At 40.2% G+C, this 14,296-nt stretch overlaps 1 long non-coding RNA gene across 1 annotated transcript; it reads right to left on the bottom strand.

Moving 5' to 3' along the window:
- Positions 1-2,480: 2,480 nt before the first annotated feature.
- Positions 2,481-3,578, bottom strand: LOC145432221 (uncharacterized). Its single transcript, XR_013912501.1, has 2 exons — positions 3,314-3,578; positions 2,481-3,150 (listed from the first exon to the last, which is right to left on the bottom strand). It is a non-coding gene; the product is annotated as an uncharacterized LOC145432221 (long non-coding RNA).
- Between the last annotated feature and the right edge of the window lie 10,718 nt (positions 3,579-14,296).

The raw sequence follows: 14,296 nt of genomic DNA, 5'->3' as shown, positions 1-14,296 counted from the left end.
TTAAAATAAAATGTGGCGGAGCCCAGCTGTAATTGTACCTTGCATTAATATGGTGTATTATTGATGGTGACACAGCACTGCTTAGCATGTCGTCCTGAATCTCAGGTGTGCCAATGACCTGTGCAGTATATGAGGCACTAAAATCCTGGTGGATTTCTGGGATACGAACAGGACGGAGTCATGTGAGCTCTATCAATATTGCACCACTTACGTCTCAGACCTGTATTTATGTATTTATGCACTGAAATCGCGCTGTAATATCCAGTTAACTGTCCACATTTGTACTCTGTTTTTCCATTTATTATATTTTTTTTCATTAATTTGTCTGAAAAAAGATCCACGTAGTAACCAAAGAGAGACTAAATCAATGGTCTCTAATAGCAGCCAAATTATAAGAGCTTTCATTAGTGATGGTGAGATGAAGCCTTGTGATGAACTGAAGCTTTCCATCCAACTGGTCGACTCATGGTTCGAAGCATTGTGACGATTCATTGGCTCTACTGCGCCATCAAGTGGACGATTAAAGTCAGACAGGCTCAATGATTATAATGATGTGATGTGTAAACCTCTAAACTTACAGTTTTTTCTGAATGCTTAAACCCTAACTGTGATTCCTGTAGCACAATCTCTAAAACTATTCAGACTTATAGCAAAACCACTCACTGAGTTTGCAAAACTAAAAGCACATAAACTGCTTTGCACTCAGTTTGCAATTTTGTAACACACACTTTGCAAAACGGTAGGCACAATTCACTGCACAACACTCAATTACCAAATTTCCAACACACTCCTAGCAAAAGTATACACATGTATGGCTATCATTAACACTAATTTGCCAACTGTCTGGCACACTTTCACATGTGAAAACTTTTTTAGATAATTAGTTCACTTTGCAATCAGCCTAAGCACTATAATACAGGTAAGCTGTGTGTGCGGAGTACAATGGAGGGAGCAGAAAGAGTGAGAAGTAGAGGAGGCCGAGGAAGAGGACGTGGAGGTGAAGAAGTAGGATGAAGAGGACGACAAGGACAAGGAGGAGCAAGAGGAAGACGAGGAGGGGGGAGAGGAAGATGAGGAGGGGGGAGAGGAAGGGTAGGAAGAGTAAGAAATAGAATTGCTGATGACAATAGTGGACCATGTAATCAACCATGTAATCAACCGTGGAATGACCCTGAGGGTAGCTGGCCAACGGGTCCAGCCTAACTCGAGCCGCTACACTGTAGCAAGTACCATAAGGACATCTTGAAATGAGAATCGGTTAGTACAGTCACTTCGCACAAAGATTTGTAGCACTGCCATATGCCAATGAGAAACACACCAATACCATTGATGTAAAAATACTGAAATTGTTACTTTACAGAATTGCTAGATGACCAGATGCTGGGGGCAGAGGAAGCATGTTCACTGCAGACCAAGTAACCCATATAGTCATTATGGCGATTGCAAATAATCCTATACTTGGAAATGAACACTTGTGTTTGTTTTGATGTGTTTCAAGTACACCAGTACTTGAAGTTTGGATCCCTCTATGCTTATGGATCTATGACAGAAGTATGAGCTCAAACTGACATAGCCTACCTTGTGCACAGAGAAAGCAAAAGCCAGATGTGTTTTGTATTCATACCATCAGTGTGCAGTTGGCGCATTGTGTGCTTAGTAGATGATGGCTTGTGTGTACTGTTTGATACGGAAACACCATTTTTACGAAGGTGTGAAGAGTTAATCTAGCTGTGTTTGCTTTTGCAAGAGAACTACAATGTTTTGATTATTGGGTGACAGGTTTTCTTATTTGTGTGAAGAGTTTTGCAAAATTAGCCAATAGTTACAAAAAATGTGCTTAGGCATTCAGAAAAAACTGTAATAGAATATAATTTTATATTTATATTTCAATATCACAGTAATCTTCCAATTTAGAACTACAAGTTAAAAAAAAACTAACATAAATAAAATACACTTCAGCTAATTACTTAAAAAAATAATTTATTTTCCCAAACCACGCAGAGCCGCACTAAAAAGACTAAAGAGCCGCAGGTTGCTGACCCCTGCACTAACCTATTCAGCTGCTTGTGAATGCAAATATCTAATCAGCCAATCACATGCCAGAAAAAAAAAAGGGTGATTTAAGTGACTTTGAAGGCAGCATTGCTGTTGGTGACAGATGGGCTGTTTTACGTTTTTCAGACACTCCTGATCTTCTCAAATTTTCTCAGGAATTTACAGAGAACAGTCCAAACTGAAAAGCGAAATAAACATTTCCCTGGGTAAAAATGCCTTGTTGATTGCAGAAGTCAGAGGGGCGTGGCCATGCTGAAGGCAAGAGGAATTCTAAGCCAGTTTCTCAACCCAGCCCATCTGATATCAGTAACCACAACACATTCAAAGTCAATTAAAAGTCGCCTTTCTTGCCCGTTCCGATGCTCGCTTTCAACTTTGAAATGAGACCACTTGGACAACAGTAATGATAAATAATTGCAAATAGAGCACGTTTACAGAATTTAATGTCATTTTTATAGAGCACCTCTTATTTTAAGAAAAGATGGGCGAGACGATTTTTGAAACTAACTGCAAATTAAGCACACAATATTTAATATCTGTATTTTACCATTTTGATAAGACATATTTCAGTACTCCAAAACACTTTTATTAGACTGCCAACATGCTTACAAGTAGTAAATCCAGGTTAGTGGATCATAATTAAACATAACTCTGTGGCAAACGCAGAGTTCAGCAGGCCATCAAGGAAGAAGTGACGTGCATTTCTGCAGTGTAAAGATTCACAAATGATTTTCTCCTTAATCTACAGTCACACAAAGCGCCAGGAAAATCTTTGGTGATGTTCTCAGATGATTCTGATGCTTATCACCCAGTTCCTCGTGATGTCCTCCACACCATCAACCCTCTGTCCTCCTCCCAGTTTCTTCCTCAGCTTGCCTTTCTTATGGCCACCCCTTCCAAAACCTGACTTTTTAACTTATCCGAGCCACTTTTTGTTCTTGGAGCGGAGCTTCCTCATCCCCCCGCCCTGCAGGAACTGGTGCTTCTGCTTTTTCTTGCGCTGCTTCATGATCTGATCCTTTGTTTTCAGCTCCGAGCGTGCTTTGTGGTCACCGGAGCTCTGTACGTTTGGACCTCGTCGGCCACGGCCACGACCTGGGAGAGGCATGACACAACAAAGAGGTTGGAGGTTATAGCTCGCAAGGCTGGAAGAGGGACTTGAAGTATTTACCTTTAGAGTTGAGTTAAAACATGGTGGCTGATGTTCTATATTTAACAGGCAGACATGTTTGTGCTATTCATTTTGATGCCTTCCTACCTCTTGCTGGCTTCCTGCCTCCTCCGCCTGTTTCTCCATCTGATCCAGATCCTGTATCATCAATCTTGTATTTTTTCCTTCACTCCTCATAACTGACATGTCAGAGCGTTCTCACTCCCGAGGCGTAACATGTCGACGTTTTGTCACGTCCCGCGGCGTTCCTGAGGAACGCGAAAGGAGACCTTCGGCGTTCTTATGGTACGCGGCGGGTTATGGCTGGGATCCAGTGCAATGACGCTTCCGCGGTAATAGATGTTCCAGCCCTGTATTCCAGCCCTAAACCTAACCTTATCCCTAGCCCTGACCATAACCTTATTCCTGACCTTAACTAGGACTTTAATGAAGTTAAATAGTGTGTTTCTAAGCGATTTGAATAAAAAGAGCGAACATGTGTAGATTCAGTCCAGACGGTTCTCATATTTCCTCTTTTTTCCGAGGTCGTCATTTAGGAACATGGTGGGTAGCCGAAAACGTAATATGGTGACGATTTGTCACCTAGCGTAAAATGTTACGCTTTGGGAGTGAGAACGGGTTGGACATTCGGGACATGGCTGAAAACTTCAACATTGAGGTAAAAACAACGGCGGGGTATAGTCCCTGGAGCAACGGACTACTGGAGAGACATAACATGACACTTACAGAAATCCTCCTGAAGGTAAAAAAGGAACGAGGATGTGACTGGCACACTGCGCTAGACTGGGCCCTTATGGCCAAAAACAGTATGCTTAATGTACATGGTTATAGTCCACATCAACTTGTGTTTGGCCAAAACCCCAACCTTCCTTCTGTGTTGATGGATAAGCCACCTGCCTTAGAGGGCACAACTGTAAGTGCAAGAGTAGCTGAACATATCTCAGCATTACATGCTTCCAGAAAAGCATTTACTGAGGCAGAGTGTTCAGAAAGGATCAGGAGAGCACTACGCAAACAACTTAGGCCTACAGATGACAAATATGAGGCAGGAGATAAAGTATACTACAAACGAGTCGACTGTACAGAGTGGAAGGGTCCAGGTGTAGTTATTGGGCAGGATGGAACTGTTGTATTTGTAAGACATGGGGGGACTCTTGTAAGAGTACACCAGTCAAGATTGACTAAAGTGGATTCACGGACTGGAGATAAACAAATATCACACAGTACTACTGATGATGACAACAAAGACGCAGTTGAAAATGATGACACTGACACACCCGATGGGGAACAGAGTATTAGTGAGGAAGAAGACATCACTATTGACAGAGAAACTAACACTACAGAAAACATGTCTGTCACACAAACTGCAAATGAGCCCTCTACACCCACTGATCATGTCTCTGCAAATGTAAAGTTAAGATCAGGACAGCTGATTGCTTTTACCAACAGAGACAACGGTGTTCAACACACAGCCAGAGTGCTAGGCAGAGCGGGAAAAGCAAAAGGGCAATACAAAAACTGGTACAATGTGCAATATCTTGAGCATGATGGTAGTGAAGGTGAAAAGAAAGCTGTAGACATGTCACTTGTTGATGGTCTTTGCACTGAAGCTGAAAACAGAGATGCAGATGTACTCATAACAAGAGATATTTCCTTTGATTCTGCTAAGCAGCAGGAGATTGAGAGCTGGCAAAGTAATGGTGTGTTTGATGAAGTGAAAGACCTGGGTCAAAAATGTGTGTCTACTAGATGGGTCTGTACACTCAAAGAAACTACTAATGGTGTTGTCCCAAAGGCTCGACTTGTGGCACGGGGGTTTGAAGAGGTAAATACTAAAGAACTACAGAAAGACTCTCCAACATGTGCGTCTGAGTCCCTCAGACTGGTGCTAGCTGTGATATGTCAAAACAAGTGGAGAGTAAATTCAATGGACATTAAATCTGGCTTCTTGCAGGGAATGCAACTGTCAAGAGACATCTATCTTCGTCCCCCACCTGAAGCTGGCAAGGACAATGTTCTATGGAAACTGAAAAAGTGTGTTTATGGACTTGCAGATGCTTCACTTTATTGGTACAATAAGGTCAAAGACATTATGCTCAAAACTGGTGGTAAAATATCACAGGTTGATCCTGCAGTGTTCTATTGGCAGAATGAACAATCTGAGGTTACAGGAGTGCTTGCATGTCACGTTGATGATTTCCTTTGGGCTGGTTCAAGTCACTTTGCAACTCATATCATTCCTGTACTGAAATCTACCTTCCTTGTGGGCCGTGAAGAACATGACAGCTTTTCTTATGTTGGTATGGACATTTGTACAGTTAATGATGTAATAGAGGTGCATCAACAACTTTACATTGACAACCTACAACCGGTTCAGTTACAAGCAGCACGGGCTGTACAGAGGGAGGCTTCCTTAAGTGAAACAGAACGTGAGCAACTCAGGTCAAAAATAGGACAGATTTTGTGGGTTGCCAAACAAACAAGGCCTGATGTTATGTTTGACACATGTAGCCTTGGATCTAATATCAAAGATGCAACTGTACAGTCTATTCATGAAGTGAACAAAGTTATCCGTAAACTTAAGGCAGAGAAAGTGACTCTTAAGTTTCAGCACTTGGGTAACAGTGAGGATCTGGCATTGGTTGTTTTCAGTGATGCTTCATTTGGCAACCTTCCTGATGGCGGTACTCAAGGAGGGGCATTAATCGTCCTTATGGGTAAAGGAGGAAAGTTTTGTCCTCTCTTCTGGCAGTCTAAAAAAATCAGGCGCGTGGTCAGAAGTACACTGGCAGGAGAAACTCTTGCCATGTCAGATGGAATAGACAGTGCTGTCTTCCTGGCAACACTTTTTTCTGAGCTTACAACTGGTAACACTGGTCTAAACGCTCTTCCTTTGATCTGTGTAACTGATAATCATTCCTTGTTTGATGCACTCAAGTCTACTAAGCAGGTTACAGAGAAGAGACTGAGGCTAGAAATGAGCAGCATTAAAGAGCTCATACAAGCCAAGAAAATCAGACAGGTTTGTTGGTCAGATTCAAAATCTCAACTTGCTGATTGTCTGACGAAAAAGGGAGTTTCACCTTTAACCCTTCTAAAGGCGCTAGATGAAGGACTCTGGATACTGTAATCCTTTGTCTACAAAGTTGTCTTTGCATTCAAATGTACCATTGTTTATTGTGTGCAATGATAGTATGCTTTAAGTAAAGCAAAGCACTTTTGAAATGTTTTTTTTGTTTATATAAATATATACATATATGTATACAAATGTTTACAGGGGTGTGTATACAAATGTTTACTGGGGTGTGTTTATACTCTTATTTTATTTTTTTAAGAAAGAGGGAGATTGTTAACTTGTTATTTTCTGTTTTATCGCGAGAGTACGGTTGCCCGCGAAGTGTTGTTGTTGTGGTCCGTATGTAAAATGGCGGAAGGAATAAAAGCGCTGTGAATGAGAGTACAACGTCGTGTCTTTTGAGTTAACACTATCGTTGTTTATATTTACTGCGGGAAGAAACGGTTTTTATAAGGAAAAACACTAGAAAGCACTCAGTCCCCCTCCCAACTCCCCCAGCCTTTCCTATTGGTGAAAAAATATACCATGTGGACCAATCAAAAAATGATAGGGCAACATAGCATTTAGTTGTTTACGAAGGCGGGCAGGTGTATACATATAGTTTGAGTCTGACGGCTCTTTGTTTGCTTCTCATCTGTAAACTCTGCATACTCTCTCATGTGATTCAGTTTGTTTTGAAAAGTCTCAACAGGATCTTGAGCTTTATTGTGAAAGGTTTACGTGGAAAACAAACAAGCGTACAGCGGAACCACGCGATGGTTTTACCGTCATTGTTGCTAACGAAAACACGTAAAAACAGGCACTTGCCCGCCCATAGTGTGGTTATATTAAATATAAGAGAAAGAGAGAACTTTAAGAAATTAATATAGCCACTAAGGTGACCGTCAAAACGATGAAAAATACTGCTGTAAACAGTTTATTTTACGACATCACGAAACAAACGATAGCGTAATAGGAAACGATAGACATTTTTATATTGTCATTTGATATATATCGTTATATCGAACAGCCCTAACATACACTCTTATATTTGTACATATATTTATTCTTATAATTCTCAGATTTACCCATTCGTATATTTTGCTTGTTCTTATGTTATTGTATTTTGCACACCTCTGTTGCACACACATAAGAATTTCGCTCACATGTGCTGTACCAGTGTACCTGCACATGTTATGTGATACGGGAAATCTCCAATTTTTTTTTTATTTTGTTTTTTTTTTAGATTAAATAATTTACCATTGTAAAGACGACACAAGAGTTCCAGAGGCTCTTCTGGGAGCCAGAGTCGACCAGAAAACGTTTCCCCGAGCTTGAGTCCTCTATGAAGAGCAGCCTTTCCTTATCGGCAGCGGTCACAGCCGCTACAGAGCGCTGGGAGGCTTGTTTCCCTGGGCCTTAAAACTGCAAAGGCGGCACGGTGCTGTCACGCTGATGGTAAAAACACAGGCCTTTAACACAGTGCCGCTGTGCCACTTTATTTTTTAACAAAACACTACGCTTTATGTATAAAGAACTGCCTATTCTACTATTTATTGAAGAAAAAGAATCCACAAAAGATTATTTTTACTTTCTTTTATTTGTTCCAGATAAATTATAAATTATTTTTTAAAAAGCAATGAAATGCATCAGATGTCTCCCATGCTTTCTTTTCTGCTGTAATTTTTTTTTTTTGAACATAAATTGGTCTATTGAAAATAAAATGTAGTAAGAACCACTACATTTTTTCAATAGGCCAATTTATGTTTAAGAAAACCCCAACAATCAAATGATCTCATCTGAGCAAGCACTGGGCGACGGTGGGAAGGAAAAACTCCTTTGTCTTAAAAAGAAGAAACCTTCGACAGAACCAGGCTCAGATGGTGCGGCTTCTGTCAAGACCGGTTGGGGGTTAGGTAGTTAAAAAACTACTCTAACGGTACAGCACTACAGCTTTTTGGTGGAAATGGGTGGAAGGATGGGTGTTACACCTCGTTTCATTGGAGGTCTTACAGGTGGTCGGGGTGTAGATTCAGCTTTTTTACAAATAGGTGGCAGAGGGACAGGACTAGGTCGTGGAATTATAACTAGTTGGGTGGGAATAGGTTGTCTGTGAAGGTTCTCAGTCATGGGAATAGGTTGCTTTCCACTTCTGGATATAGGTGGAACACACATCCTACGAAAAGGTGGTAGGTTGTCGGTCGAGAAAGTTTCCTTTTTCGTTGGTTGTGTGACTTGAGGAGCGGGTGTCAACTTTGTCTTTTTCGGTCTAATGGGTGGCAGTGGAGTCCGCTGTAACTGTTGTTCGTCAGATGCATCTTCCCTGCCTACGTAAATGTATTTATGTTCCTCAAAAAGGGCAATGTCTTTTTCAACTTGACTCATTGCCTCTTCGAGAAACATTTTGTAATTGTATTTTTTGTGCTGTGAAGGGGAGATAGTAAAAGGGAGGGATTGATATTCAAAGTTTAGCTCATTAAACCTCCTCTTTAGGCCCTGGAGAATGTTTTGTTTCTCCTGTTCGGCCAGTGGTTTAACTGTTTCCTGTTGTTTTGTTAACCAGGCATCATTGTCCTGCTTAGCCTTTTCTTTCTCTGCCTTTCTTCTACGCAGGTAGCCTGGAACGATTCTGTAATCGTTTTTCTGTAAATAAAAGGGGACAAGTCCAGATTTCTCAAGGAGCTGCTTGTCCCCTTTGCGTGTATCCACACAAGCAGGTTGAGCCATGACTTTCTTCATGCCTGTGTGTTCTGGTTTTTTCCTGAATGTGTGTTCAGGTTTTTCGCCTTCTGGCCTCTGTGGGCACATTTCGCGATGAGATGGGGCCTTAACTGTTCTTGGCACCATGGTCCTGTGTTCATTTTTATATTTATTTTCTAATACAATTGCTTCCCTGTATTTAGAAATATACATTTTAGGTTTGGGTGGAGGAAGAGTACTCTACTTTGGGAGAAGGTTATAAGCGCTTTCATCTGAAAACACAATTCAATCGCTAGCTTAAATTCACCTGCAAGGGAATTCTACAACTGTGTGTCGAGGCACCCCTATTTATAGATTTTTATGGCCTGGCATGTGACATCATGGTGGCCTGGCATGTGACATCATAGTGGCCTGGCATGTGACATCATGGTAGCCTGTCTTTGTTCTGTCATTTAAGCCCCACCCCCCTGGTTACTGTTGCTATTGTAACTATTATATTATGAATGCTGGTAGCTAGCATTCCACACACACACATACACTTTTTGCCAAGGTTCCAGCTGCAGTCACCAAGACATGTAAATGTATTTAGTAACCCTCTGGGGTCCAGAGTATAATTGGCCGTTTTTGACTACTTTAGATTTTACCTCTATATTTCACCTTTAAAAAAATCTTCTTCTTTTTTTTTTTGGCACAACCTCAAATATCTGAAATTTGAGTTAATTTTTCATTTATACTATATTTGCACAATAGATCTAAATTCAGACAAAAAAAATTCAAAATCCGAGTAGAAAATACTTGTCATTTTTACTGTAAAAGCCACAAACATGTTTAAGGAATTGTTTTCATAACTTGAAATGCGAATAGAAGTTGTACATTTGTAAAAATTATGCACAAGTTTTGCAAACAACTTTATGTTCAGTATAATATATGCAGGTTTTCTTCCTGAATACTATCGTTGTTTATATTTACTGCGGGAAGAAACGGTTTTTATAAGGAAAAACACTAGAAAGCACTCAGTCCCCCTCCCAACTCCCCCAGCCTTTCCTATTGGTGAAAAAATATACCATGTGGACCAATCAAAAAATGATAGGGCAACATAGCATTTAGTTGTTTACGAAGGCGGGCAGGTGTATACATATAGTTTGAGTCTGACGGCTCTTTGTTTGCTTCTCATCTGTAAACTCTGCATACTCTCTCATGTGATTCAGTTTGTTTTGAAAAGTCTCAACAGGATCTTGAGCTTTATTGTGAAAGGTTTACGTGGAAAACAAACAAGCGTACAGCGGAACCACGCGATGGTTTTACCGTCATTGTTGCTAACGAAAACACGTAAAAACAGGCACTTGCCCGCCCATAGTGTGGTTATATTAAATATAAGAGAAAGAGAGAACTTTAAGAAATTAATATAGCCACTAAGGTGACCGTCAAAACGATGAAAAATACTGCTGTAAACAGTTTATTTTACGACATCACGAAACAAACGATAGCGTAATAGGAAACGATAGACATTTTTATATTGTCATTTGATATATATCGTTATATCGAACAGCCCTAACATACACTCTTATATTTGTACATATATTTATTCTTATAATTCTCAGATTTACCCATTCGTATATTTTGCTTGTTCTTATGTTATTGTATTTTGCACACCTCTGTTGCACACACATAAGAATTTCGCTCACATGTGCTGTACCAGTGTACCTGCACATGTTATGTGATACGGGAAATCTCCAATTTTTTTTTTATTTTGTTTTTTTTTTAGATTAAATAATATACCATTGTAAAGACGACACAAGAGTTCCAGAGGCTCTTCTGGGAGCCAGAGTCGACCAGAAAACGTTTCCCCGAGCTTGAGTCCTCTATGAAGAGCAGCCTTTCCTTATCGGCAGCGGTCACAGCCGCTACAGAGCGCTGGCAGGCTTGTTTCCCTGGGCCTTAAAACTGCAAAGGCGGCACGGTGCTGTCACGCTGATGGTAAAAACACAGGCCTTTAACACAGTGCCGCTGTGCCACTTTATTTTTTAACAAAACACTACGCTTTATGTATAAAGAACTGCCTATTCTACTACTTATTGAAGAAAAAGAATCCACAAAAGATTATTTTTACTTTCTTTTATTTGTTCCAGATAAATTATAAATTATTTTTTAAAAAGCAATGAAATGCATCAGATGTCTCCCATGCTTTCTTTTCTGCTGTAATTTTTTTTTTTTGAACATAAATTGGTCTATTGAAAATAAAATGTAGTAAGAACCACTACATTTTTTCAATAGGCCAATTTATGTTTAAGAAAACCCCAACAATCAAATGATCTCATCTGAGCAAGCACTGGGCGACGGTGGGAAGGAAAAACTCCTTTGTCTTAAAAAGAAGAAACCTTCGACAGAACCAGGCTCAGATGGTGCGGCTTCTGTCAAGACCGGTTGGGGGTTAGGTAGTTAAAAAACTACTCTAACGGTACAGCACTACAGCTTTTTGGTGGAAATGGGTGGAAGGATGGGTGTTACACCTCGTTTCATTGGAGGTCTTACAGGTGGTCGGGGTGTAGATTCAGCTTTTTTACAAATAGGTGGCAGAGGGACAGGACTAGGTCGTGGAATTATAACTAGTTGGGTGGGAATAGGTTGTCTGTGAAGGTTCTCAGTCATGGGAATAGGTTGCTTTCCACTTCTGGATATAGGTGGAACACACATCCTACGAAAAGGTGGTAGGTTGTCGGTCGAGAAAGTTTCCTTTTTCGTTGGTTGTGTGACTTGAGGAGCGGGTGTCAACTTTGTCTTTTTCGGTCTAATGGGTGGCAGTGGAGTCCGCTGTAACTGTTGTTCGTCAGATGCATCTTCCCTGCCTACGTAAATGTATTTATGTTCCTCAAAAAGGGCAATGTCTTTTTCAACTTGACTCATTGCCTCTTCGAGAAACATTTTGTAATTGTATTTTTTGTGCTGTGAAGGGGAGATAGTAAAAGGGAGGGATTGATATTCAAAGTTTAGCTCATTAAACCTCCTCTTTAGGCCCTGGAGAATGTTTTGTTTCTCCTGTTCGGCCAGTGGTTTAACTGTTTCCTGTTGTTTTGTTAACCAGGCATCATTGTCCTGCTTAGCCTTTTCTTTCTCTGCCTTTCTTCTACGCAGGTAGCCTGGAACGATTCTGTAATCGTTTTTCTGTAAATAAAAGGGGACAAGTCCAGATTTCTCAAGGAGCTGCTTGTCCCCTTTGCGTGTATCCACACAAGCAGGTTGAGCCATGACTTTCTTCATGCCTGTGTGTTCTGGTTTTTTCCTGAATGTGTGTTCAGGTTTTTCGCCTTCTGGCCTCTGTGGGCACATTTCGCGATGAGATGGGGCCTTAACTGTTCTTGGCACCATGGTCCTGTGTTCATTTTTATATTTATTTTCTAATACAATTGCTTCCCTGTATTTAGAAATATACATTTTAGGTTTGGGTGGAGGAAGAGTACTCTACTTTGGGAGAAGGTTATAAGCGCTTTCATCTGAAAACACAATTCAATCGCTAGCTTAAATTCACCTGCAAGGGAATTCTACAACTGTGTGTCGAGGCACCCCTATTTATAGATTTTTATGGCCTGGCATGTGACATCATGGTGGCCTGGCATGTGACATCATAGTGGCCTGGCATGTGACATCATGGTAGCCTGTCTTTGTTCTGTCATTTAAGCCCCACCCCCCTGGTTACTGTTGCTATTGTAACTATTATATTATGAATGCTGGTAGCTAGCATTCCACACACACACATACACTTTTTGCCAAGGTTCCAGCTGCAGTCACCAAGACATGTAAATGTATTTAGTAACCCTCTGGGGTCCAGAGTATAATTGGCCGTTTTTGACTACTTTAGATTTTACCTCTATATTTCACCTTTAAAAAAATCTTCTTCTTTTTTTTTTTGGCACAACCTCAAATATCTGAAATTTGAGTTAATTTTTCATTTATACTATATTTGCACAATAGATCTAAATTCAGACAAAAAAAATTCAAAATCCGAGTAGAAAATACTTGTCATTTTTACTGTAAAAGCCACAAACATGTTTAAGGAATTGTTTTCATAACTTGAAATGCGAATAGAAGTTGTACATTTGTAAAAATTATGCACAAGTTTTGCAAACAACTTTATGTTCAGTATAATATATGCAGGTTTTCTTCCTGAATACTATCGTTGTTTATATTTACTGCGGGAAGAAACGGTTTTTATAAGGAAAAACACTAGAAAGCACTCAGTCCCCCTCCCAACTCCCCCAGCCTTTCCTATTGGTGAAAAAATATACCATGTGGACCAATCAAAAAATGATAGGGCAACATAGCATTTAGTTGTTTACGAAGGCGGGCAGGTGTATACATATAGTTTGAGTCTGACGGCTCTTTGTTTGCTTCTCATCTGTAAACTCTGCATACTCTCTCATGTGATTCAGTTTGTTTTGAAAAGTCTCAACAGGATCTTGAGCTTTATTGTGAAAGGTTTACGTGGAAAACAAACAAGCGTACAGCGGAACCACGCGATGGTTTTACCGTCATTGTTGCTAACGAAAACACGTAAAAACAGGCACTTGCCCGCCCATAGTGTGGTTATATTAAATATAAGAGAAAGAGAGAACTTTAAGAAATTAATATAGCCACTAAGGTGACCGTCAAAACGATGAAAAATACTGCTGTAAACAGTTTATTTTACGACATCACGAAACAAACGATAGCGTAATAGGAAACGATAGACATTTTTATATTGTCATTTGATATATATCGTTATATCGAACAGCCCTAACATACACTCTTATATTTGTACATATATTTATTCTTATAATTCTCAGATTTACCCATTCGTATAATATACGAATGGGTAATATGTAGAAGATATATTATATCTTCTACACGTTCTGTCTCTTGTCACGTGTGTGTTTATATTTAAATCATGTATGTTGATTATTTAAATATGCTTTTTCATTCATTTTTAAAAAATGTCAACAGCTGTCGTTTACAGATTCATTGTTTACTATATGCTATATATATATATATGAACATGAACAAAACTGAAAACACTGGGTCACCGACCCAGGAACCCTGACAATATGTATTTTACCTGGTTAATGTGTGTGGCGGGGCGTGGTCTGCAGCGCCGCTGCAGGGGAGGCGGACGCACCTGAGCGGCACCCGCGATCACGCCTCGGCGCCTTAACGTCTGTGCTCTCTATGCTGTTGTGTTGGTATGTTTCGGGCTGTGAGCTTTAACACCGGCTGTATGCATACAGCAACCGTGTGTGAAAAGTGGTCAATAAAGAGAAGCTGTAAAGCGTGTTCATGGAAAC

This window comes from Astatotilapia calliptera, chromosome 12 (assembly GCF_964374335.1).
Source record: "Astatotilapia calliptera chromosome 12, fAstCal68.1, whole genome shotgun sequence".
NCBI lineage: Eukaryota > Metazoa > Chordata > Actinopteri > Cichliformes > Cichlidae > Astatotilapia > Astatotilapia calliptera.
This window is presented reverse-complemented; position numbering and strand designations above follow the sequence as displayed.